This window comes from Varroa destructor, unplaced genomic scaffold (assembly GCF_002443255.2).
Source record: "Varroa destructor unplaced genomic scaffold, Vdes_3.0 BEIS01000001.1, whole genome shotgun sequence".
NCBI lineage: Eukaryota > Metazoa > Arthropoda > Arachnida > Mesostigmata > Varroidae > Varroa > Varroa destructor.
In genome coordinates, this window is record NW_019211454.1 from 66960503 (window position 1) to 66985337 (window position 24835).

The window sequence follows — 24835 nt, forward strand, 5'->3', positions numbered from 1 at the left end:
TCTCGGCATCGTCTGCTTTCAGCTATTGTTTATCATTCATTTACAAGTGCAGATGTATTAATACGTGCTATCTACAATATGGCTGGGCTTTATCGACAATTCCGGAACGAAGAACGTGTTCTGTATGGTTCCTCATATTGAAAATAACTATATAGGATGCTAGGTAACGGGCATTTATCTAAAGCAGTAAAAAAAACGAGTAAGGTCGAACTAGAAGATCGCATATGCGGTTACGGGCACAACAAAACAGCGTCGCAGAAATGGAGAGAGTTATCTGCAGTTACGCTGACAGCCAGAAATAGAAACAAGAAACAAAAAAACATCAGGCACTTAAATACGTTAAATATCGTAAATAACGCTACCGAGTTAATTGTGCCACTAGGTTGCGTATCTCTAATAGGTAGCGAGGCATGAAAAATACGGTAGAAAAATTTTGACTGAAAGATGATGATTCCGATTACAGACACGCTGCTCCGAAATGACTGAGACTCTTTGCCTACGAACAGCCATGTACGTCAGCCGAACGGCCAGGTGAAACGAGTCGGGAGTTAGTCACGGACGTAAAAAACTCGCTAATTTTTACGTACAACGTATAATAGTATTTATAATTAGTATTATTACTAGTTGTTCAGTGTCAATATTGTAAACGTATTATGTATTTGGGTTGCGTAGAAAAACGGCAAGCCATTCGACCGGGTATATATGTATATTTGAGTAATTTTTCTTATGAGTTGCGAACTGGATGGGTCAGAAAAATTCACTTAAAATTACTTATAGATTACAGAATTCCAAAAACGTCCATCTATGTGCGTGAATGTTCTGTGCTTAATGTAGACGCAAAACTAGAATGGGATATTTTCCTCTATGACATGCATCAGCACGACAGTCAAGGCTCATTTTTGAGCTCCGTTTTAGACTTAAAGATAACACGTAAGATATCTTACATAATCCTTTATTTATTTACTTAATAATAATAATAATAATAAGGTGGTATTATTTGAAATCAAATTCTGGTAGCGTTATTCGAGCCTTCGAACGGAGGCGTACTTCAGCTGAACTCGAGAGATGCGGGTCTTTGTAAACAGAGAGGATGGGCAGTTTTTCTCCAATTCGGAATGCCAGTCATTTACCAGGTTAGTCAGGAACGTCCATTTACATACATAAGGACCCTTATGTGCGTTAATATTCCTTTCTGGGACGAAAGGGACATGTCTTATAATGGACCTCGCGATCCAAAGGGTAGTAAAGAAGTGCTCATCACTTACTGCATTGAGAAAAGTGATTGTTAAGGTAGGCACATGTTCTTTCGTAGCACCCATACAAACGTACATTTAAGCAAAGCAGAAACAGTGGCCATTTTCAATGATAATGCTCCCTTTTATTCATTTCTGCTGGCTGGAGCTACTGTTACTGCTGGCGCCACCTTTTCCTCAAGCTCGTTTTTCGTCGTATCGTGTGAAATGAACGACAGCGCTGCTTTAGGATAGCGCTGGTGAGAAGATTTAGCCAAATCAGTCCACACGCCTTGTACGCTGTTATTGTCTTCAGCTGTACGAAAAAGATCTGCATGGTTTTAGCAGTATGGTCTGACAATGCAATACTCCACTCTTCTGATCCGGCATTTTTCTTACTCGTTATGGAAAGCTAGGACCTCTAAAAACTTGGAAAACATTCGTTTCTTATCCTATTCTATTTGGGGCATGTACTTTCTCTGAAGCTGTGGCCTTATTTTCTCATTTGTGGTCGATAACACGTTTTATCCCAAATGACAAACAAGTTCGTTACGGGGTTCCTCAGGACAATTTTTTAAGGTCGAAGATTTGTTTCCATTTTGATTATTACTATGCCTTTCTAGAATCATTAGGGTATTGCAGTTGTTATGACACGTCTATATGTAATTGTGATCTACCTTATTTGCTTTCTAAAATGAATGGCGACCCACTATATCTTCCCTGTCCAACTGGCCTTACATATAAGTAAATTACTTAACGATTAGGAACCTTCCTAAATCCCTCATGATGTTCCCTTGCTTATTAAATGGTGTTAGTCCATGAAGTCGGCAATATGTTTAGGTCTTCCAGTTTAGACCAAAGTTTGCTGGTCTGATTGCAGGTAAATGTAAGTTTAGAGGTGCTTTTTTTGTCCTATTTTTGTGGCTTCAGACAACTGGCCTTTTCTGGCCTCAGGATAACGTATAGCACTGAACATTCCGGAGTGCATTATATCAATTGTATTACCTTCTTTATTCCCAAAAAGAACATGAAGGCTGCTTTTTTTTCCACTGAGCTTTTTTAAATGCATCTGCCCGAATTTTGAGACAGCAGTCGAATAAGGAATGGGGCATTCAAATTCCGACAAATATGGCGGATAACAGTACGTCTTTTTCGCAATTTAAGCATCGATTAGCCATTGTCCGACATGGGTATGTGAGACGAATTTACCCTAAGGATATATTTTGCCACGTATTTAGTAAAATGTTAAAAATGAAAACGGCAAATTTCATTTTTAACATTATACAGCACTTGTACCGAATACTCGTGATATAAACGTATAGCTTGGTGAGAATCTTCCAAGTACGACGAAGACATCCCAGTGGCTTGTCTGACCCCCCAAACTAGGCTACGCCAGTGAACCTTGTGATGAGCCAGTGAACGGAATGATTTGTAAAGCACGCATAGGCTACAAAGCCGAATAAGAAGATGTATGTAAGTCCACCGTAACGTCAGCGAAGCGATGATAATAATTTTGTACGGAAAAAGTTATACATTTTGTTTATATTCTCTTGCAGTTTGAGCATTAACTATATGTAGATAAAAACTGAAGTTATAGTCATTAAAATTGTGTACACATCTTCTAAGACATCTGTACACGTGCACAAAACTCTCCCAGATCCTTTGTATAAATTGACCAAGAGGCCAACCTTGTGTGAGTTTGGTCTGGGTTCCGATATCAGACATTTCGTATATTGTCGTAGTTGCCTGAAAGCGTACAATCCTAGTTTAATATTTAACTTCAGTTGTAACTAGAGGTCTCAGAATATTGGAACTACCGCGATTTGCTTGAAAGGCACAAAGGATGGGCATCCCGAAAGAAACCAGGTCAATGCCGCATTGAAGCACAGCTCCTAAGTTTTATTCCCTAGCTAGAGAGATTGTTTCCAAAAACGAATCAATATGGCACAGCATTGTGGAAGCGCTCCGTGACCATCGCTTGGATACCTTCCAAAATCTACGGACGGGGCAGAAAAATAATTCTGGTGATATTTCATGTACAGCCTAACGACGTCCACGAGAGTAGAACATTTAGAAATGCATAGTATTTATTCTGTCTTCAGAAATTGTCTACGTCAAAAAAATGTATTACTTAGCGAAAACGTATCGCTTCAATCTATACGCTCACCGGCAATCATCAGATCAGATAGGCGAGGAAGGCCTTTTCCGCTTGATTCCTCTTAGCGTTTGTACTTCATAGTCATATAGTTCTTTCAATTAGAGTCATTTAACAATGTACCTTGATTCAAGCAAATCCAAGCATTTTACATATAATTCGAATGCGATGCGACAACTTTCCACGAACGATTATGATCGTTATAAGAAAAAGAAGAGTTGAAAACATTCCCTGTGCTTAGCACTCACTCTAAGGATTCCTATGTGTAATCCACGATTTGACTCGTTCAACTGTTTTTCGCGTGTAGTCTCTTTGAGTTTCGATGATGATAGTCGTTAAGCAGAAAAGCAGGTAACGGCCAGACTGCTAGACTTGTTGGCTCTCGTTTGCATGACTTGAACGGTAAGAATTTACCGGGTTCGCTTAGTTGACTACCCTAACGGAATGAAATCATTGATTATTATCAAATCTATACAGCCAGCGGCCGCTGAAGTCAGACGTGCAGTGAGAGCCCGGGTATGCTGGCAACCTAATTGCTGGCATCCGCACGTCATTCATAATAGATATGCGGGCTCTATTAGAAAGCATTTCCGATAGTAGGCCAAAAGCAATACGAGCCAGGACACGGTTTTCAGAAGTTATGTATTTTCTCTCAAGGGTATCGAAATATTAATTTAAAATATTGAGAGAAGGATCCACAGTAACCGCGCGTCTTGTTTCGACAGTCGCTAAATATTATTGCTGGCATGTAATGTTAACTAAAGAGCGACCCATCCACTCTATCAATATATGTATATATGTGTATATATGTGACATCAATCAAATTTAGTTTTTACAGCGAAATTATTCAAGGTGCCAATCTTGTGGGTACCGCACTTGTTTGCTATTTCATTATCTTTTTTGATAGGAGGAGGGATTTTTTAAAAGCAGAGAAGTACTTCGGGATCCGCTCCTAAACGAGCTTAAAAAATAACTACTACCTTCAATAGCGCACGGAGCTTCCAAAAGGTCCTAGCCATAGTTCAGTAACCATCGTTGTGGTGTACTTTTCGATGACAAAAAGCATTATATCTATTTTGTAACTGTTCTTTTCTACGTACATCTAAATAGTTCATCGTTATAGAAGCTACCCTTCTTTTTTGCATTTTTGAGAGAAACACAACTATATGTCCAATATTTACTACGTTACGTCTAGTAAAGAGTACATTAAGGATGCTTCACTCGATTTTGTTGTATCGTCGATCATGAAGATGTGCACCGAATCAATGCGCGACGGACCTGCGGATTACCTCAGCATATAGTCAATTGGTCAGTCAGGACAATGGCTATGTTTCAACCTTGTGAAAGATCCATACGAAGCTTAGACAATTACGTTCAACTGACAAACGTATTCGCTTCATTCAACATCATCTCTATATTTTTGCCTTCACTAGTAGCGTACAGGTAGTACTCTAACGAGAGTACGTGTAGACAGTTAGCTTCAACACGTTTGCGTGTTATCGACGCAAATAAGAGTGGAAACCTACTATGTTGGCTTGTCAATCTTAAATTTCAATGCCACCAATTTTGCAATATTTGCAAAAATCCTAATCTAGAGTTGAATATATCATTGCTTAATAAAGCGTCATTTTACGGACATCGGCGTTCTTCCGTTTTGCAAACATCCAATCTCGAGCAAAAACAGAATGTGATTGTAATCTCTAGCTAGTGTTTTGACAATGAGAGCGAGTACTTCATGGATCCTGACGCAGTAGTTTGTCTTGCTAGTTACTGCAGATGTTCCTTGCAGGTGTCATTAATCCTTTGAATTACGACTCCTACGACATGTTAAAGCAATTTGGAATCAATAAACATTTCGGTAAAATGGTAGGTTCTGCAAGAAGAAGCTGCAGCTAGGATCGGCATTTTTAAGCAAGCAAATAATCGACTTTGGTTCTTTTTTAATAGGGTGCATTATGTGTTCGTATGTGCGCATAAGTGATTGTATTTTCCCTCACAGTGGAAACGGGTTCCACACGGGTATGTTACCTACTGTGCGGATACCAAATGCTATGGATATCATCGACGACGATTGGAGTACGCGAAGACTCAAAACATTAGAGTCTTTGATATAAAACCCATTCTGAGAGCATGATTTTCAGCGAGACATTCAAATAGTTAGACCAGAGACGACACGTATTCTGACATAGACCTTCTTCCTGTACGCAGTATAGGAACGGCTTAAGTATGTGCAGGAGGCCTTAGGTGAACTTTTTTCTACCGTTTTGTATACTTTCTGAACATGCTTGATGTCCTCTACAATAGGAAAACCTATCTCAAAAGTTCCCAACAGAAACACTAGATAAATTTATTAAGAGGATAATATGCGTAAGCAAGTTTAGAGCTCGGAAGGCAAAAATCCAGTACCGTATATATAGTGCTACCTTGGAGACTACAGGCTAGGCACGTATAGCAGACTTGGCCAAAAATGTGTTATAACAGTTGAGAGAAAAGCAAGGAAAGCCAATTATTAATATTATTCTTAACATAAAGTCAGTTTATCTTCCTGCTTTTGCAAAAGTTGACTTGGACTCTGTGGCAGACAGAGGTGAGACACGTACAGTGGGAACAAATTCAAAGAAAATAGGGAAAAAAAGTTGTTATTTTAGCTAAAATACTAATTACGTAATAATACATTTTTTACCATATTAAATTAAGGTAAAAATAAATTCCATGCAGATAGTAGTTAAAGCGAAATTCTACTTTCACTTAGAATGTCTCGCAATTAAGATTCAAAGTTCCTTAGATCTGGTTCTTACTTGAATGCTTTACACGGAATCTTCTATTATTCTATTTACGTTATTTGCCAGTCATCCGACATGATGATAATAATTTTTCCTCTACGTTATATTGTGTTATATTCGCTACTGTATATTATCCTGTTTTGTTTTTCCCCATTTATTAATTTCAACCGATTTGATTGTAAGAACTGTTATAAACATATCTTTCAATGGTCTCTATTAGATTCAGCCAGACGTCTAAAGAGTATACTAGAATATTTGGGGAAATATAGGTTATTCGACGTATATAATTTCAACCTTCGTATCGATATACAAAGTCTCCAGTTGAGTCAGCTTTGTATGGTGTTATATTTGTGACAATAAACAATTTAGCTACCATGTCTAGCTTTTAGCGGGGAAGCTAAACAAGCTTATTCGGTAAAAATGAACCCGTGTTTGCTGTTGCGTAAAGTGAAAATGGTCAAAAGCGAAAGCGCGTGTTAATTATAGGCCAACCCATTGAAAGCGGGGCAGGAAAAGACTATTTTTGTGCAAGATTCTTCCTGCTGCTACCGGAGAATACTTCAGTCAGTTACGCGGATGAAAGCGTATCGGCAACGATCTAAACATACCTGAAAAACATACTGACCCCTAGCAGGGATTGATAACGAAATGTCTAGGTACCTTAATGAAATAATGTTGGGCTGTAAGCCTCGGCTATAAGTCCCTTTTCAGGGGGCGCCAAAGCTTTTCAGCGTAAGCTTACTTGTCCAGGCTAAGTTGTTGCCCCTTTCCCCCTGTCATATGTTGGCATTCATTATCTTTGTTGTACAATCAGTTGTTTCATTATCATAGTTTTTGACCACTGAATGCGCTGCTCGTGTCTTAGTGAACTGGAAAAACCATTTACCGGCGTGACCATGAATTTGAAAAACATCAGACCGAGAGCAAGCAGAAGTACTGCACACCGAGTAGCCACGGGTTTGATTCGTGTTACCCACCTAACAAGGTAGTTTCCTGAGCACAACTGGGTGATCCAGGAGTCTGTGCCGTGATATTCTAAGCACGTCTGATTTTATCGTGACAAACATTCTTTATCGTTTACGGTACATTTAATGGCTTTAAAGCCACCAACTAAAGCAGCATAGGGATTCTGAAAGAAATAATGGCTATTGATACGGTGATGTACGACGGGTAGAGCGTTGAATTATTTAGTGCCATAACTACAATAGCAATTGCGACACGATAATGTTCGTTTAAAATCTTGCACTAATGGTAAATGCTGGCTGAAACAACTCAGCGTCGTGAAGTACCATGTAAGTTCCTTCCTCCTTGGCCCTTTTACTAACAATTAACGCCGCATATATGACTAATATTTAAAACATCTACTTTCACGGGAAACTGACTTCCAGTCAATATCCGTCTTTTCACGAAACTGTACGTTCGTGTACATTAGACGCAAGTGTGGGGATGCGCTTGCCTTTGTAAATTCGACCTAGCGGAAAAAAAGTTGCAAAATGGTAGACTGCCATTATTCCTCAAGTAAATATTTTAATGAGATACTAAGAAGACGTACCATATTGCCAATGCGATATAACGACTGTTTATCTAATATCATTAATTTTTTCACTGATCACCGTGGATTTTTATAACTTTATACTTTTGCATAACGTAAGCGAGCTATGAGACAGACGAAACAAGCCAACAGCAACCGTATAACTATATATGTACCTGGCTAACACAGCCTACCCCATTAACAAGGTATTTCTTAGAAGTGCTGTCAACGCGGAAAACTAAATGTTCGTTTTTCTTATATAGCGATTGTCTTCAGAATTTTATATCTGATAAATGAGAAATAACTTTTGAGTTAAGTTACCAGCTTAGCCTAACATTTAAGATTATCTTAAAAAGTTACCTTCATCGGCCTCCGTGTGTGTCTGCCCACTGTTTTCGTAAACGGCGAATTCTATCTAATAAAACGGCTAATGAACCCTCAATGGGCACACTTCTTAATGAAAGGGTGTGCGAAAATAGGTGCCATGCACAAAAAATTCTACCCATCAACGTGCTAGATGTCGATTATGACGGTAGAAACATGCCCCTTTTCATTAACTGCAGTGATTCTTGTAAGCCGGTCCTATTTAGTCCGTGAGATATATTATGTGTTGCCTTAAGCAGAGTTACAGCATGCATCTTCAGGTACATAGTTCTGTTAACGACCGTACAGCAAAATAGCTAGATAGCTGAGAGCATATCTTGCTACCTGGCTATTTTGCCGTTAGATGTTCATCCATTCATGCTCCGCTGTTCTCTTTTCCAAGCACGAACTTTTGCCTATATCATACGAATAAATACTTCTGCCCAAATGACCGGAAAGGCGGAAATGCTTCTAGATGCTTATTCCGTCAAGATCTACCGTGCCTCTTGTGAAACAGGCAAAGGCAACGGTCAAAAACTAGGCTAAATGATTCTAAGTGAAGTTTTCGAAACCTTTGCGTTTTAGGCATGTCTGTTTATCTTTGCTTACAGAAACAAGTAGCAAGAGACAAGCCTAAACCTCTCTGTAGTGTTCACGAACAATTCAACGAAACAAACGTCTTTGCCTTAAATAACCTTTTTAAACTTCAAGAGCCTATATATTTGTTTCAAAACTGGTTGAAAGGGTTCTTATCACGATATTCGCAGTTAAAGCACTGAAGATCTTCTATGAGGACCAAATCCTCCATAACAAGCTCACACTTTACTCATATTGAAAGGTGCACTCAAATCAGAGGACTTTAGCAGGTTGCTTGTCGTAACGAGCATGCGTTCATCCGCCATTCAATATTAGACAATCCTTAGTTTTTTCTAGACTAAAATTATGGCGAAATGCAGTGAATTGCCTTGAATATCAGCTATTATCTAGCCTTTCCGTACTGGACAAGCCCCCGCTAGGATTACGAACTTCATTGTTTGCTCCGAAGTCGACGGTCTATATTATAGCCAATTTTATGCGGTTTCTAAAAAATCCGAGAAAGACCTTCATAAATCAAACCGGAAGATCCATAACAGGGAGATTCATCAAAGCGACTCAAAATGCCATTTTTGTTACAGTTGGGTTTCTGACACAGAAATTAGTAGCCGTTTTAGAGAGAAGAACATCGATTGGCTTAAACTATTTTTTGGGTCTTGGTCTGCTCTCGGCCTAAAGTTTAATTCTACTCGAATTTTTGTATGTAATGCATTTGAGAGACATTTTAACAAATTTATACTTGCCATGCACGCTTGCTAATAAAAAAATTCTTGCAAATTAAAGAAGGGATATTTTAAGAACAACTAATTATTAGCTGAGGTCTCGAATTAAATATGCAACCGTAATCATTGGTGGTTATACTGAATAAAAGCGATCGCCGGGAATGACACTTCTAGCGTGTGCAGAAATATCTGCTTTCGTTTTAGTACAGCCTTAGAAATAAGGAATAAGAAAAGATCTAAATTTAGATAAGCCACTTTGTATATATGTGTATTTACTGTCATTTTCATTCATTGTTTATAATTGCCGCTTCCAGTTAGGCGTCGCCGTTCGAATCCCCGTGTGTAGACCCTTTCTGAGTTTTATCACACCTACTTGTCGTCATTTCAAAATCTGCAATTTTATCCATATGGGTACGGAGTTCCTTATGTAGCTTGATCGTGCGAATTGTCATGGTATTGTGGACTAGGCTGTATCCACAAAGGTTTTAGATAGGCAGACGTACTAACTTAAGGCACAGCACTTACACTTGGCTACCTGGCATGATAATCGATTCAGCTATGGCTCTCTTTTCATGCCTACACGTAGGCCTCCGTAAGGCATAATCAGCAGTAGAAAGCACTTAAAAAAAATTTCATATCGACTAGTCACAAGAGAGAATCTGCCCTATTTGTCGTTATTTTACATTTGTGACCACAGATAACTGTAAGAGTTGAATTATTTTCTGTGCTGGAAGTCGTAGGTTTCTCTCAAGTTTGCAATTTCTGCTCCCAGCCACCTAATTCACAATTTATGAGCTCCAATTTTCTTTTCCAGTGTTTTTTTTTTAAATCTGCACAGCTCTTTTAACCTGTTTGAGCCTAAAACACAAATAATTTGCTAACCCTTAGTGGGTTTCACAAATAGTATGTTTTTATATATCTGCTACTATACCTTAGCATCTCCTGGAAGTATGCCTTGATAAAAGAACAGAAGATACACACCTTGACGGCTGTCACCAATGCGATAAAGTTTGCTTTATACAAGGCAAAGACAAAAACGCAAAGCCCCTGTATACACATAGTCCTACTTTATAAGGAAGGCATGTTCTGGAAACAACGATTTGTTATGTGTTATAGTTAATTGGTTTTCTGCGCGCGTGAAATAGCCGTGCGCCCACATGCGAGCTAACCGTAATGTATTTGCCAAATGTAGTTTTTATAATGATAATTTGCCATAGTGTGTAGTATGGTCCTTTGACGTTATTAACTTTACGCTCGATGGACAGAGAGACCTTGTTCTCGGCAAGGTTTTTGCCCTGTAGACATGGGCATACTTGCATATCGGCTGCTTTTTTCGATAGGAAAAGAAGCTCTTAGTTAAATGGTGTAAATACATTTAGCCTCATACATAGGCCTGTACAAACTCGACGAGTTCGTTACCTTTCCCATTTCAACTCATAGTCTAAGGAAACACCCTAGTTCATGCCAGTATATAAGCATTTTTGTAAAATACATACTACTTTAACCGAGGCATGGACGCCGATCGCCGACTTCCGACTCACTGCTGTCGCGCTTGACTTTGCATTTCAAAGAAGCGAAAAAAGGGAAAAACAGAAAAAAAAAAGACAGTTCCTATAATTGCATCGACTGAGTTTTTACGCGATGTCACCGGTATAGGATATTTGTTGTAGAAGCAGACATAAAACGACGCTAGGTTCGTGCGTTCCTAGAGTGGGCCGCGTTATATAGATAGCTTACCGGCCTCTACTGCTAGTCAACTGCTATTAAAGAAACTTCGTACTTTTTTGTGTGAATTTCGCAATATGCCACTGGTCGGACGATTTGGCCGCCGACTTGCAATAAGCAACGACGTTATTGAGGATTAAGCAGTCACGTTGAAAGCGAACTTCAGTTGCTTTTATTGAAATAATCTGGCCACAGTTTGTCTTTTTTTTTTCTCGATAATTTTGCTGGTAATAGTAACATTGGCGCATACAGGAAAAACACTGAAACACTTCGAGCAAACACTACAATTCAGACTGTCAGACAATCTCTGCTAGAAGGAGACAGCTTCAAAACCCATTACATTATCGCCTCCTATAGAAAGTTTAGGTTTAAATGATTCGAGTTCTTCTACATGTTAAATATCGAAGCACGCTAGTGTTGACGTTTTTATCAAAATAGACGATTTTACCTGACGTTTCAGTCCGACAAACACAAGCCACTTCAGGCTTCGTTGCAACATTGTTGCTTCGTTGTACAATACTTTCGCAATGAATGAATAACGTTTACTTTCGGGCACTGCTCGAACCGTGTTTTTAATTTTTTTCACCACTTTACTAGTTTTTGTTCGGTTAATAATTAGTAAGCTTCATTGAAAGGGGTCGTTTTTACAGCGTGCACAAAAGGCCAGACGTACAGAGATATAGATCTGTACGTGCCGTTAGAAGTGGTTACAAAAAAGTTCTCGCCGGTTGTCTAACTGGATCCGCCAACAATTAAAGTTCGGCTGCTTAGATTCATTTGAAGTTTTTCCATCGTGCCTGAATTGAGTAGATGAAGGTAGTAATCGCATTTACATGTTTAATCTTCAGTTAGGAATTTTGAATGAGGCATAATTTGTATTCGTTTCCTTTTCGGGGTCTGACATTATTACTACAGGTGATGTTACAAAGGACTTTGGTCTCATCGTTTGTTCAAATCAATTGCATTCAACTAGACAGGCTCTCTTATTCCTGATCTAAGGCTGCGCTACATACAGTTTTTCTCCGACGGACTGTGACCACCCTAATCGTTAAGGACGTTTGAAAGTTCTTGTAGTCGTAGCTATTGTGTTGAGCGCGGAGAGAGTCATGTGAGGAAGTCAGCCCTTTCTTCGCACTCGCAAAAACCTTGAATAGGTAATGTCCATTGATATAGCCTCTCAGGCCGGCGTTCGCGCTCTAACATTTGAGCGAATCACTCGTTCAACACTTGTGTTCGTCCTGATCGTTAGCCAATTTATTAAGTTATCAATTGAAATAATAATGTAATATAGTATATTAAAATGATAATATTTCCCATACCGATAAGGTGTGTATAGAGTATAAGATTGAGCTATTTTTAAATTGTCAGTTTTTCTTTCTTATTTCGAACTACTGTTAATATTTTGACCAGTTTGGCTTCAAGCCTGAGCTGTTCTTGCTTACTAATAACAGATGAATAGAAGCATTACATATCGTATTCGATGGCGTTTGTGTCGTATATGGGTCGTTTGGTTAATTTAAGCTTCATAACAGCTTATAATTTACGAATGAAAGAGTCCTGTTTTGCAAAAAAGGTTTTTAACCGATGAAGCCGTTACAAAGGACAAAGAGATGATACAGTTTTATCCATTGATCGGATGCGATTGCCAAAGCATAAAGGCTCAACAATTGGCGGCAAAATTTGAATCTTAATAGCTCATTATTAAATATATATTAAATTAAGGACAAGTTTCGACACGTATTCATAAGCTACGTAATACTATCTCTGCACAATATACCCCAGCAAGGTGATTATCTAATAAAAGATACATTGACATGAAAGTAATTTTCACATTAGTTGTTGTTGACTTTATTTCACTTATTAATGAGAAAATGTTTCGTTTCCATGTTGCTAGCTAATAAAAATAACGTTTAAGTTCAGCATTCGTTTCGAGACCAGCGTAGCTGAATTGTAAGTTGCAGTTGCTGAACGTTAGTGTATTGGTTGGATCATCATGCACCAAAGGGATGCTATGTACCGCGTTGGGGTGCTAGGTAAGAGTAACCTATCGCTTAGCCGGCGACGCTGCATGGATCCTGCTCTTTATCCGTTTCTTCAATGCTCAGTCATCATAAAAAATGCCTATAACAGTCGCGAAACACACGTTTGGTCGCTCACATGATAGACTATTAAGTTCTACAGTTTTTTTTTTTTAACAGCAATGGCAGAATCAAGTCTCCAGCGCGCAGCTCATTTTCAAACGTGCGCAAATGTCGAACTGCCGTTTCCTAAGAGGCTTATCAGCGTCGAACTCAAAAAAAATCAGTCGAGCTTTATGAATTCATATGTTTTGCTAAAATATATGCTAACTTTGTACTTTATCAGTTGTCAATTACGTTTGCAAATCTGTTAAATTAAACCCCACGCTGACCATTTTCACACAAAGGCACTACCAAAGGCAAACGGTACCGGAACTGCAGGTTTGGGTGACGCGACTAATAGCTAATTGGCCTATTCTTGAGCAGGTTTCGGACACGAATTTGGAAACGTTAACGGATGTGAACACTATTGTTGGAGACTCAGCGCCGCCTGTGTCGTTACTATCTGGAAAGAATACGCGCGGTATTTCCAGCAGAGATGAAACGGTCAGGGATTGTACTTAATCGAAGATAAGTGGAGGGAAGAGAACGTTTGTTGAGATATGCTTGCAGATAATGCTCGAAGCTACGGCGTGTCGTATTAGCTTTTCGCGTTTTTCCAGATTATGAAGAACATAATTCTGTAAATTTCCTAAATTTTAGGGGAAGATTTAATAGAAACTTGTTAGAAGCGGCACACTCCTCTTGTGTGTATCACAGCGTATATATATATGTAGATGGCCTCTTCATGTGATATGAAGACTTCAAGGGGGTGTCATTTGGACGCCTCTACGTTTCAAGTGGTACGTCCGGTATCGCCGTTAGGCAATCCATCATACGACTGGCTGGCTGACTGGCTGGCTGGCTGGCGGGCTTCCAACACGAAAGAACGAATCTTAATCATTTGACTTCCTAGCATAATAGATATCTACATCTTCTATCGTGATCGCCAGTTTCCACCAAAGAGTAAAGTAATAAGCATATAACCAAACATTAGTTAATAGCTTTCATTCTCTAATAATTCAAATGATAACTATATATTACAGATACGCGTCTCCGGAGAGCATGTCCGATTGTCAGAGGAACAGACGTATCTGTACCTAATGACAAATCATAAAGCAAAACCTTCTACAGGCTTTAATTGTCTCCCGTGAGGCTGAAGTCTATATGCACAAGACGTAATACTTAGTTTGCCTGAAACCCTGGGCCTTTCTATATTTTTGCGATTAATACTTCGTTAGTCGATAATCAGAAGCGACACACTGAGTGGCTTTCAAAGCAAATTTAGCTGCTATTCGATGAGAATAGAGTTCGCTTACGGGCGCTCGACATGATGAACGGGATCAATGGCAACATATTTTTTTTATGCATCCAATCCACCCTGGTTATTTGAGTTAAGAGACGAGTCTATATGCGCTTTAGTAAAGAAAAGTTAAATGAAAAACGAACTTGCTGCCAGCAAATGAGTGAGCTTGGTAAATTATAGCAAGAGCTCAAGTTATCTCTTTCCAGGCGACCTTTCTTTCTATAGCAGACTTCTCCCCCGACAAAGCAAGAATCGAGTCATTCTAAAAGCTTCTGCTATGCTATGTTTAGATACCCATGCTGGGAAACATTTTAGAGTATACGATATGAAATTGCTTGACAGATTCAGCCATGCGCCCGATCTGTAATCCGCTTTATAACAGAAACCGTAGAATTTGTAAACTGGGAAGTGCCAGAGAAAAGAGATGCTTCTGGCTTTGTGTATAATCCCGTTTTCGATTACTCCTGATCAGTATTCAGACTACGGATTTATGTCACTATTTTCCAGGTATCGAACGAAATATAAACACAGTAATTCGTGATCGTTGAGACATGAGGATATCGTGCGTCAAAGATAATAATATCTGATCGAACCTAACGTAAAATATAGACTTACCATTCAAGTTTAAGTCAACCTATTTATTTACATAAGCAAACTTCCAATGACGAGGCTTGCGGAAGAATCTATCTTTCAAGCCTAATCTTCTAATAATAGTTCATGTCTTCATTCAGGTTTCAGTCATATAAGACATCATATAATTCAGCCGTTGTACTAGCTCCTTGGTCCCGTGTCCTAGGATCTATAGGTGCGATAGTTAGAAGAAAAGTAGAAGTGGGCCGTTTCGCTCCTTAGTGGGATTGTTATGAGTTTTGTAACATAATCGATGCAGCATTAAGAAGCTGATGTTGCTTCAAAAAAAGACTTCCGTTTTTACCATTAGATTGTACAATATTTATTTTATCTTGTAAAAGTTCAGAAATCTTGTTCTTTATTGGCTTAAATTTATTTCCGAGAAACGTCGCTAAATCAGGGTATTTTTTTGTGCATAGTAGGATCTTTAAGCATACCAAAGGCTTTTGAACGTAAGCTAGGTGCGTCAGACGACCGAAACTAGAGCTGTGGACGTATCTGCATTGATACCTCTTCAAGCTTTCGTATCGTTAGCAGATCTGTGCTTTAATGATAAGGATACCGCGATTCCTACAATTCAAAACAAATTCGCCTCTATTTTCACACGTATATTGCTAACTAAGTTGAATTCTCTGCATAAATTATGCATAAGAAGAGCTGTCTTAAATGTTTTGAGCATTCTTCATGAGGTGACGAATACCTATCCGTTCCTAACTTTAGCTTAATTAACAGCTATTAAAAAAGAAAATGTAAAACCTGTAGATCTATGTGTGCTTACGAAAGATAATGTATTAATTTTTACATACAACAATAAAAAGCCAAGGACCCAGTCAGCTGTTCTATTATGCAATGCAAGCTCCAACAGGTCAAATAACAAGCTAGGGAAGACCTGAGAAGTTAAAAACATACTTAGAAAAAGAACGGTCTTCGCTTCTGTTTTGGATCATCCATACTTTCACTTCGATTAGCGACCTGGAACAAATAGGCATCAATAGTTGAATCTTAACTCTTACAACAACATCTTCCAAGTTATCCAATAATGTCGGAACTAACCCTGACAGAAATTCTCAATATGAGGCCTAATCTTAGCCTTTCGCCTGTCCTAAAAAATAAGCTACCTTCATTGGGAGAAGAAGATTATTAGCAAAAAACATATCATACAACCTCTATATATATATAGTTTGTATAAGCAACGAATTTGCATGTCTCTAATATAGGATAAAACTAATCCTAGACCACTCGACTTTTACTAAATTTATCTCGAAGCCTCTGAATGAAGATCCTTAACTTAAGCCCTAGCTAAATCGAGTGGGTCATTTATTATTTAATTCAGGTTAACTGTTATCGGCGAAACTATAATTGGGTTTGCACAGATTTTAACTTGTCAGGTTTCTGGAGGGCCCGTTTTTTGCATGCTGTTGCTCTTCCGGCGCCTTCATCGTGATGCCTGTCGTCAGAGTGAATATACGAGTACCGATATGAACTACAGTTGAAATCGTCACCGGCGCGCGTGTTTCGACGTATTCTGAATTTAATGGGTCTGAGCAGACCGGGTTGACTCTGGCAGTGAACAAGCGTGTCTGGTAGACATTTAGACTTATATTGCTTGTTCCCTAATTACTGTTGTCATATTTTATTCTCTTCATAATTGAAGAGCTATTGTTTAACAGAATCAGTAAATGAAAATTACTTTCACTTGAAGCAAGATATAATATAATACTAGCGTAAAATATTATTGGGCGGATATACAGGTGGAGTTTTTCAAAGTGGGATTTTATCAGTTTTCGATCTGTTTAAGGCATATTTATGCCAGCTATAGACTATATGATATTTTTTACGGCGTTTTTTCAAACAACCGCAGATAGAGTGGTTTCGGCGGCACACTTTTCTAGACTATATACGTAAATAAAAAAAAAAAAACGTTTCTAGTATAAAAACTTTTATCGAAGAACAATAATAACTACCTAAATGTATTCAGAAAAAGGAACTGCTCTTTGATTCTTTCAGTCGTATAGCTACTTGATACAATATTGCCAGTTCTAAATGCCCTTTTATCTTTGTGCTGCCTTATTTGAATGCAGGTCCGCGCTCCTTAATAAGATGCTGTCCAGGCAACTTTTGTCCAGTAGTTCAGTTGGCTAAGAGACTTCCATTTCCTTGAGTGAGTTCAAAGTATCACGTAAAAGTTGGCACCTCTCGTCGTTGAACGAAAAAGCTAGGGTTGAACGAGGTTACGTGGACAAAAATCTGAGACGAACATCGAAAACCACCTCATTTGTAACAGATGCCCTCGGACAGAGTAAACGACTAGGTTTGTTCGACCTAAAACCTCAGAGATACCGAATTTGAAAAAAACGGAGGCACATTGTGGGAAGAAATGACGATAAAGTCGCTCGTGCATGGTCACTCGAAATTTCTCATTTCGTATAGGCTTCCCGCAACACGGAACCCGGAGAAGAAAAACGTTGGATAATAGCAGCCAGGCATCTAATAATCAAAGCTGATATCTATTCTAGTGCTTTGCTGACTAGAAAGGAAACTGACGGCACATTGACTGCATACAACTAGGAAATGCCCACTGCGATACGACTGCTGTTAAAGATCCAGTAGTAAGCAAACTCTAATCCTTTCCTAGTGGCATCAGCAGGTACATCGTCGTTCTTCGATCGCTATATAAAACGCGGCACGCAAATGTGTTTAGCATGTGATATCTAACCGTGTGAAAATTGAATTTCGCTAAAAGCTGAACTGATTTTTTAAGAGTCGTCTTCCCTAGCTGCGAGTCACCAGTGGTGCTGACTGAAATCGATCAAACGGGACGAATCTGCGAAGCCCATAAAGGAGTGAGCAGAAACATTGCAGTTAGTCGAGAGCGGCGACAACGGAGCTGATCTTAATATATTCTGCTTGGCGGGCTTTCCTCGACGCTAATCAAACTGATTTGCTGGAATCATGAAATAATTCCTACGATGAGAACAAGGGAGTGCTTCAAAGCTGTATGAGTACTTGTACCAGTACTGCCACAATTGCAATTTATTTGTTCTGCTCTTCGTCTTTCTGTAGCAATAGCGACGTAAATACGTAGGACTTAATATCTCGTTGATACGTGCCGTAATATTCAGCGGTGCGACCCACATACGGTTTTCAACACTCCACGTTTTGGGTTGCTTGCAAAACCTCCACATATGTTATGGCACCCGCTTAAAAGTCGGCCAAGACTTGCTGTAATAAGGTTTTCCTATTATTCACAGCGTTCTCGTACAATTTCTGGATTATCTCATTAAAACGACGGTCCGCCTTTTACAACCTTCTGATATCGGCCACTTCAAGACTTCCCATCTTGAAGTGGCCGAGACTCCATAATGGGCATCCCTAGAAGCTTTGTGTCCGACTTGAGATTATTGTTCGCCAGTCTAATAATTAGGCTGCTGTTAGAGCTGGGAAGATGCTTAGTTTGGAAACGACACAGAAGTTACAGCTGATAAAAACTTGAAAAGCAAATTAGCTAACTCTGCTAACGGTTCGACTTCAGCTACATCTGGGTGCATTCGGTAACCATGTGCAAGTTTTGACAAGGCCCTGAAGTCAGGCAGCGACACTACAATATCACGGGTATGATCCCTTGATGTCACCTAGGAAGGCTACTTAAAGTTCAACAGCACGAACACAAAGTGTTCCTGTTGGGCGAACGCGCAGACCTTATCATGTTTTCCGACCCAACCGTAGCATAAAAATTTATGAATTAGTGCTTCTCGTGGAAATCGTTAGAGTAGACAAGCCTCGAACCCTTCCCACGCCTCGGCGTTGCGCATCATGAGTTCGGGCCAGTATTGGGTTGGCCTGATAGAAGTCCATAAGCAAGTCCAAGCGGGGGCCTATGTGTTCAGCCGTAGAAACCTGCCGCTATCTCCAGCATCCTAATCTATTATCCAGGCCTCAAGCAGTTAGATAATAGATTCGACGGCAAAGTCTTGCACACTCTCTGTCAAGTGCCCCAGTACTCTAGCCTCGCAGCTGGGTCGACCATCTTGTTCATACTGATATTAGCTAGTCCCTTAGCTACCTAGCCTTACTGCGTTAGCTTCCCGTTGCCATCAAATATTTTTTGCGTTTATTCTAATTCGCGGCGTTCGATATGCTCTCAAAATGAATAGTAACAAGTTTTTAAACTTAAGGAAAAATATAGCCTCGTATACAAGAAGACGTGCCGTGGGAATACAACGTAGAAAAAATAAACATTAATTTAGAGTATAACGGTATCACGTTTTTGCTTTTTAAAATCACATTTAAGCTAAGATAGTTTCGAGTTTTACGTCTAATATTGCCGTTAGGCATTTTATATCACATGTCCCACAAGCTAATCAAACATCACCATAAAAAACAGCGTCACCGAAATAAGCTAAGCTGGTGTTTCCAGTTCTATGCCCGGTAAACATTAAGACGGCTGGCTCCCAGTACAAAACGAAGCATGTCTTCGCCCACATTTTAACCTACATCCTTCTAAAGGCTGACATAGTCTCATATCATTAAAAGCTCCTTTGTTGAAGATTCTCCGGGAGCAACTTACATACCGGTGTATGCGTTTAATACAAGCTAGAGCTTCTCGCTGCTATTGGCCTTGCCAATAGCTCATGATGCATGTGGCGGGTTTTTTTCTATCTGCATTTTAATTTTGATTCTTACCAGACACATATGGTATCTGCGAACAGACACGAGATGTCCGTGAAGATGAGCAAGTTCTATTCACATGATCTTCTCCATTGAACAGTTTATTATTGATTTTAATCTTCTGTCCTTTCGCTGTCGTTCTTAAAATAAATGAAGACTAAAGTTTTGCTACAGGATATATATGGCATTACCGCCTGAGCCCAATAATGTTGAGAGACAAAAGACATGTAAAGGGCGATCAATATATTAGAATATATGGTAAACAACATTTATTATCATAATTCGCGTGTGTACAAAATCAACGCGTCAAGTCTGTTTTGAATTGATAAACGATCGTGCAAGAGTTTATATTAATACATAAGTGCACTGAGACTTCAGCAGTTTATTTTTCCTAATTTTTCGCATCCAAGCTAGTTAGAGATGACTTTCGTAGAAGACAAAGGCTGCTTTACCTACCCAGTATGCACCAAAATATACCCTTTATGCGGACCCGCGTACGCACCTTATGGTTGCGAGGAAGTCCGGATCTCTCTTACTTTCACTAGCTTGATGAGTTTTTGGCGCACCGACCCTGTACAAAAGCTTACTAGAGCATCTTTCGTATGAGTCCTTTGCTACACAGATATCGATTCACGTTAGAAAATCATTTAAAATTTTTGCCCAAGCCGAAACTTTGATTTTTCCTTTCATAACAACATATCCTTATTACTTTGATGCATTCGCCTCACTCCGACAATAAACCACAGTGATTCGTTCCGTAACAATACTCTCTCGTAAGCGTTTTTATCCAGTTTGCGTGAACTACTACCGACGTATGCGCACAAATGTAACGTTTTAGCAAAGCCTATGCATACGCGAAACGTTCCTGTTTTGAACGAAACGAAATGCTTGTTCAAATCATAAATTCAAAAGAAAAAATTTGTCATCCAAAGAGAACGACTGTGGCTTACCTCGCATGATGACTTGATCGCAGCCACATAATGATAAACATATTTTTTCCAATTCCTGATTGCCTCCGTTCATCCTAGTTAGTAGCATCAAGTGGGGGTCCTCTAATCGTCTGAGGTACATTTTCAGATCCTGATAGATAGTTAATTCTGCCATTATATTCATTATGCACAAGCGGTTCGGTGGTTCGGGCCACTGATCTTCTGGACTGTAAGGCCGCAAAGCCGTTGCTTTAAGCCTTGACAATCAGATACGCCCACATGACAGATGTGATTAAAAACACTGCCGATCTATAAAAGACAGATTCGATTCAGGCATCGTCGGGTCACACTTCGAAGCTCCCAGTATGGGCCATGCGCTCTGAAGTTACCGCAACAAGCGTAATACTATCGTCTCGTTATTACCATATAAATCAACAGGTAAAAAAAAAGGTAAATTGCCAAGCGTTAATGTCACGTTATGCTATATTGCATACTTAATTAATTCTATGGTACAACAAGTCATTCTACTTAACTCCCGATTAAAAATAACATTATATACTTTAATTATCGTTACACGCTTGTAGATAGAGAAACAAAAATCGTGGCCAGTTTGTTGGATAGGCTGGCTAGGATAAAATGGCCAAGTCTGCTCCACTAACTAATTTATTTGCCCGACCATTTGGTAGCTTTCTGGTAGATAGACAGGGTACGGACAGGGCTAAGATGTCGGCTTTCGAGCGATGTTTCTGACAGACTGGAACGAACAGGGGAAAAAAGGACGTTGTCTTTGAGAGCTGACGGTAATTGATTGATAGATTAATTGTTCCGATACAAAACATGGAACAAGTTGAACGATGAAATGAATCGCAGTAAGTGCTGCCTTGTTCTACTTTCATTTTGTTGTTCAAACATGGCTTTCAGTGTCATCGTATGTATCTAGTACTAGGCTGAATCGTTGTCAACCTCAACTAACAGTTTATCTTAGAAAATTAATAGAAAATCGTGTATACTCTCAGTTTAGGCTAAAACTGCCTTTAAGTCAAATGCAACCTTCGATAAAAACGTACGATATGCTGGACAGACGTCATATACGGGGCTAATGAATAAAAAATGATTGTGGTACAGTTCTGATCAGATGATTCTCCTCTATGTCAAGGCCAGGTAGGCACAAGCGAAAGCACATAATAAGACTCGTAATAATATACTAGACTCATAGTAAGACAAAATGTCCTGTTATTATAGCACAGTTTTTTAGGCACAAATAGAGCAAACATTCATACAGTGTGAATCGACGCAACGGCGTCAGTTCTTTGTACTGACTGAAAAATATTAGTCTGCCTGTTAATGGATAGGAGCAAAATATAACTTGCAATCTTGATGAGATAAAGGTAACTCTAAGTTGCCTCTTTCTCAAATCGTCTATTGCGCATGTACTTATTCTTGCTCTAAATGCAAACTTACACCCTCTTCAGCAGCTAGAGTTGGCTTTCCCCTAATATGACGAATTCCGACGGGCCTGTCACCTTTTTATCCGCTATAAGCTGCAGTTTCGTTCCATTACGATCAATAGAAGCAATAGTCCACACTCAACTCAAGTACACCTCCCAAAAAATCAAAGAGACAGCTACCCGTTTAGAATCAATTTTCCCTTCTTTGCAGGATTCACAAATATCTAAGCACTTCATCATACCCGATCTGCCGTCTTCAGCGCTGCGACTTGTTTTCCCATCCCGGCTAAGCGGAAACGGATAACATCAATTTGTACTCTTGGAGAGGTACCGTCAATCGATGGCCATTTGAATGTCAGTGAGAAATGTCGATCCATGCGCTACTTAAGCACAGGGTCACATTTCCAGTTTTGCCAAGACTGTATCTGACGCCACTGCTTCCAAAGAACTAGAAAAGCAAATGGGGTGGGCGAAAGAGAACAAACGACCAATAACGGGCTGATGACTAAGACAGAAAAAATAACAGCGACTGTGAAAAATATGAGCATGGCCAGCGGTAATCAGGACTCTCATCTTTATCAAGTGCCTATAGTAACAGTGATAAAATAAAATGCACTTGAACCCAGTCAGGCCTTTTGTCGTTTGGAGTAGTGTGACTTAGTAGTTAATCATTTGCTATCGTCCCGTAGAGTTAAATTTGTTAACTCATTAATAATAGCATTATAGACGTCGTCTTAAAAGAGAAAACGAAGCCAAGAAGTTTGCCTGGAGTTTCACTTTGAGGCAATGACAGAACCTTTAAAACCTTAAACTTTAAGCTATCAGAATTACAAGTGAAATTCTGTGCCACCTTATATGGCGATTACATCGGTTATAATTGGGAAATCCAAGGCGTATGGTAACTTTTAGAGTTCTGTACAATTTATCATACGACCGGTCTGCGTTCCTATATTATATTTTAAGGTCAAGGTCGCTCGATAACGGTCGGAGATCCCTAATCGTTAGATAAAAAAACAAGCAAACCATGGAAAAATAGAATTCCCGAAATATACTTATCATAAGGGACTACATCGACGAAGCCTGGGTAGCGTTTTTTTTTTATATTTCTCTAGCATTATTTTATATATAAACATTTTTTTTAATAATTTTAATAAATACCACTGTGTATGTAACTAGTCAATACTATACCGTTACATGTAAGAGCAGTGTCCCTATTAAATGCTGCAGCTGAACTAACTTTTATTTACACCCCAATGATGTGAACCTTTCACATTCAGAGCTGTACACTGTATCTGCTAACTCACAGAATTCTTTCTTTTCCCTCTATCGTGAGAAGTAAGAAGAGAAGTAACGTACTTTCATATTACACAAATAGCGTCCTTCAAAGTATCGCTTCCTCAACCACAAGAAGGACCGCAGCATAGGCCTTGTTAGCACCGTCCTTCACGCGAGGAAAGGCCGATTATCAACAAACACAGCAGGCACTGCCTGTGAGTTTATAACTGCGTCTAAAGTGCGAATTTTGTATACGATTTATGAACCAGTGTAAAAAGAATGCCACACGAATGAATAGAGTTGACCATCAGTCATAGAGGAATAATTTGACTACTCCATTCGATGCCAGCGATGTTAGGAAAGGAATATGAGCTTCTTTCCACGAACAGGTGATAGGATAGATAAACGCGCAGATATCCAAACGTGGCGGATTGCACATGGTGCGGCCTCGAAATAACGGGAAATGACGCGTGAAAGGTCTTCAAAAGAAAGCTTCCCAGGCATTTCTTCGAGAAGAAAAAGCATCGATTTAGGCACACCAATTGTCGAATCGTTGCTGCTAGGTCATAACTATGCCTTAAGTGGATATAAGGTCAAATGGCTTACATTTCCGGATCGAAATGTTTGTGTCATACGTTTCTCTAGCAGGGTGAGGCATTGGCGTTATCGACATCTTAACAAAACTGTACGAGGGCTACCAGAAGCGCAAACCTTTGTACCGAGAGGAAAGTACCGGCGCAAGCAAAGAATTACATCAGCAACTGCAATGTTTGCCAGCGAAAGAAAGGCAAAAGGGACACCAGTTGGCTGTTAGTATTTGTAAAACCACAGGTTGGCAAGAAAAAATGGGGAACCTATATTAGGAACGGAGATCGTAAAAAGAAAGTGTGCCTAACCGCCTGGTGTTCGAGGGAATGAAACTTCTAATAGACAGCGTCGAAAGCTCGAGGCAGTCGTCGGAGGCTGTCGACATATCGGTTTGTGAAACGAGGTACTTAAGTTTGACAGCATCAGTATGGATCAGAGGACTCACGATGGCCCTGAGAAAGTGAATATTAATATTATGTCTCCTTAAGGATGGCCTGGTTTGCGGGCGGGATATGGCGCGAGGTTATGGAACACGGGTTTCTGACATTTTATTTTCAATCAAGGGGAGAATATATATATGTATATACATACATACATTCATATATGTCGATTTTTTGAAACTAAAAGGCGTTTTTTTTTTTACTTTGGTCTCATAACTTCTGGAGTGAATTCAACCAATTTTTACAAGTTTTTGGAAACGTGGAGCATTTATCAACTAAATTTCCTCTGCTAGCGCCGCGTCTTTCGAGTTCGTCGAATTCGTTTGTAT

General features: G+C 39.4%; 1 protein-coding gene across 1 annotated transcript in view; it reads right to left on the minus strand.

Annotated features, from left to right (window-relative positions):
* The window catches only part of LOC111243197 (uncharacterized), a 144160-nt gene extending 120375 nt beyond the window's left edge, over positions 1-23785 (minus strand). The window contains exon 1 of the mRNA XM_086977492.1: positions 23560-23785. The gene's annotated coding sequence lies outside the window, so the exon portion shown is untranslated. The remainder of the gene's footprint in view (positions 1-23559) is intronic.
* Between the last annotated feature and the right edge of the window lie 1050 nt (positions 23786-24835).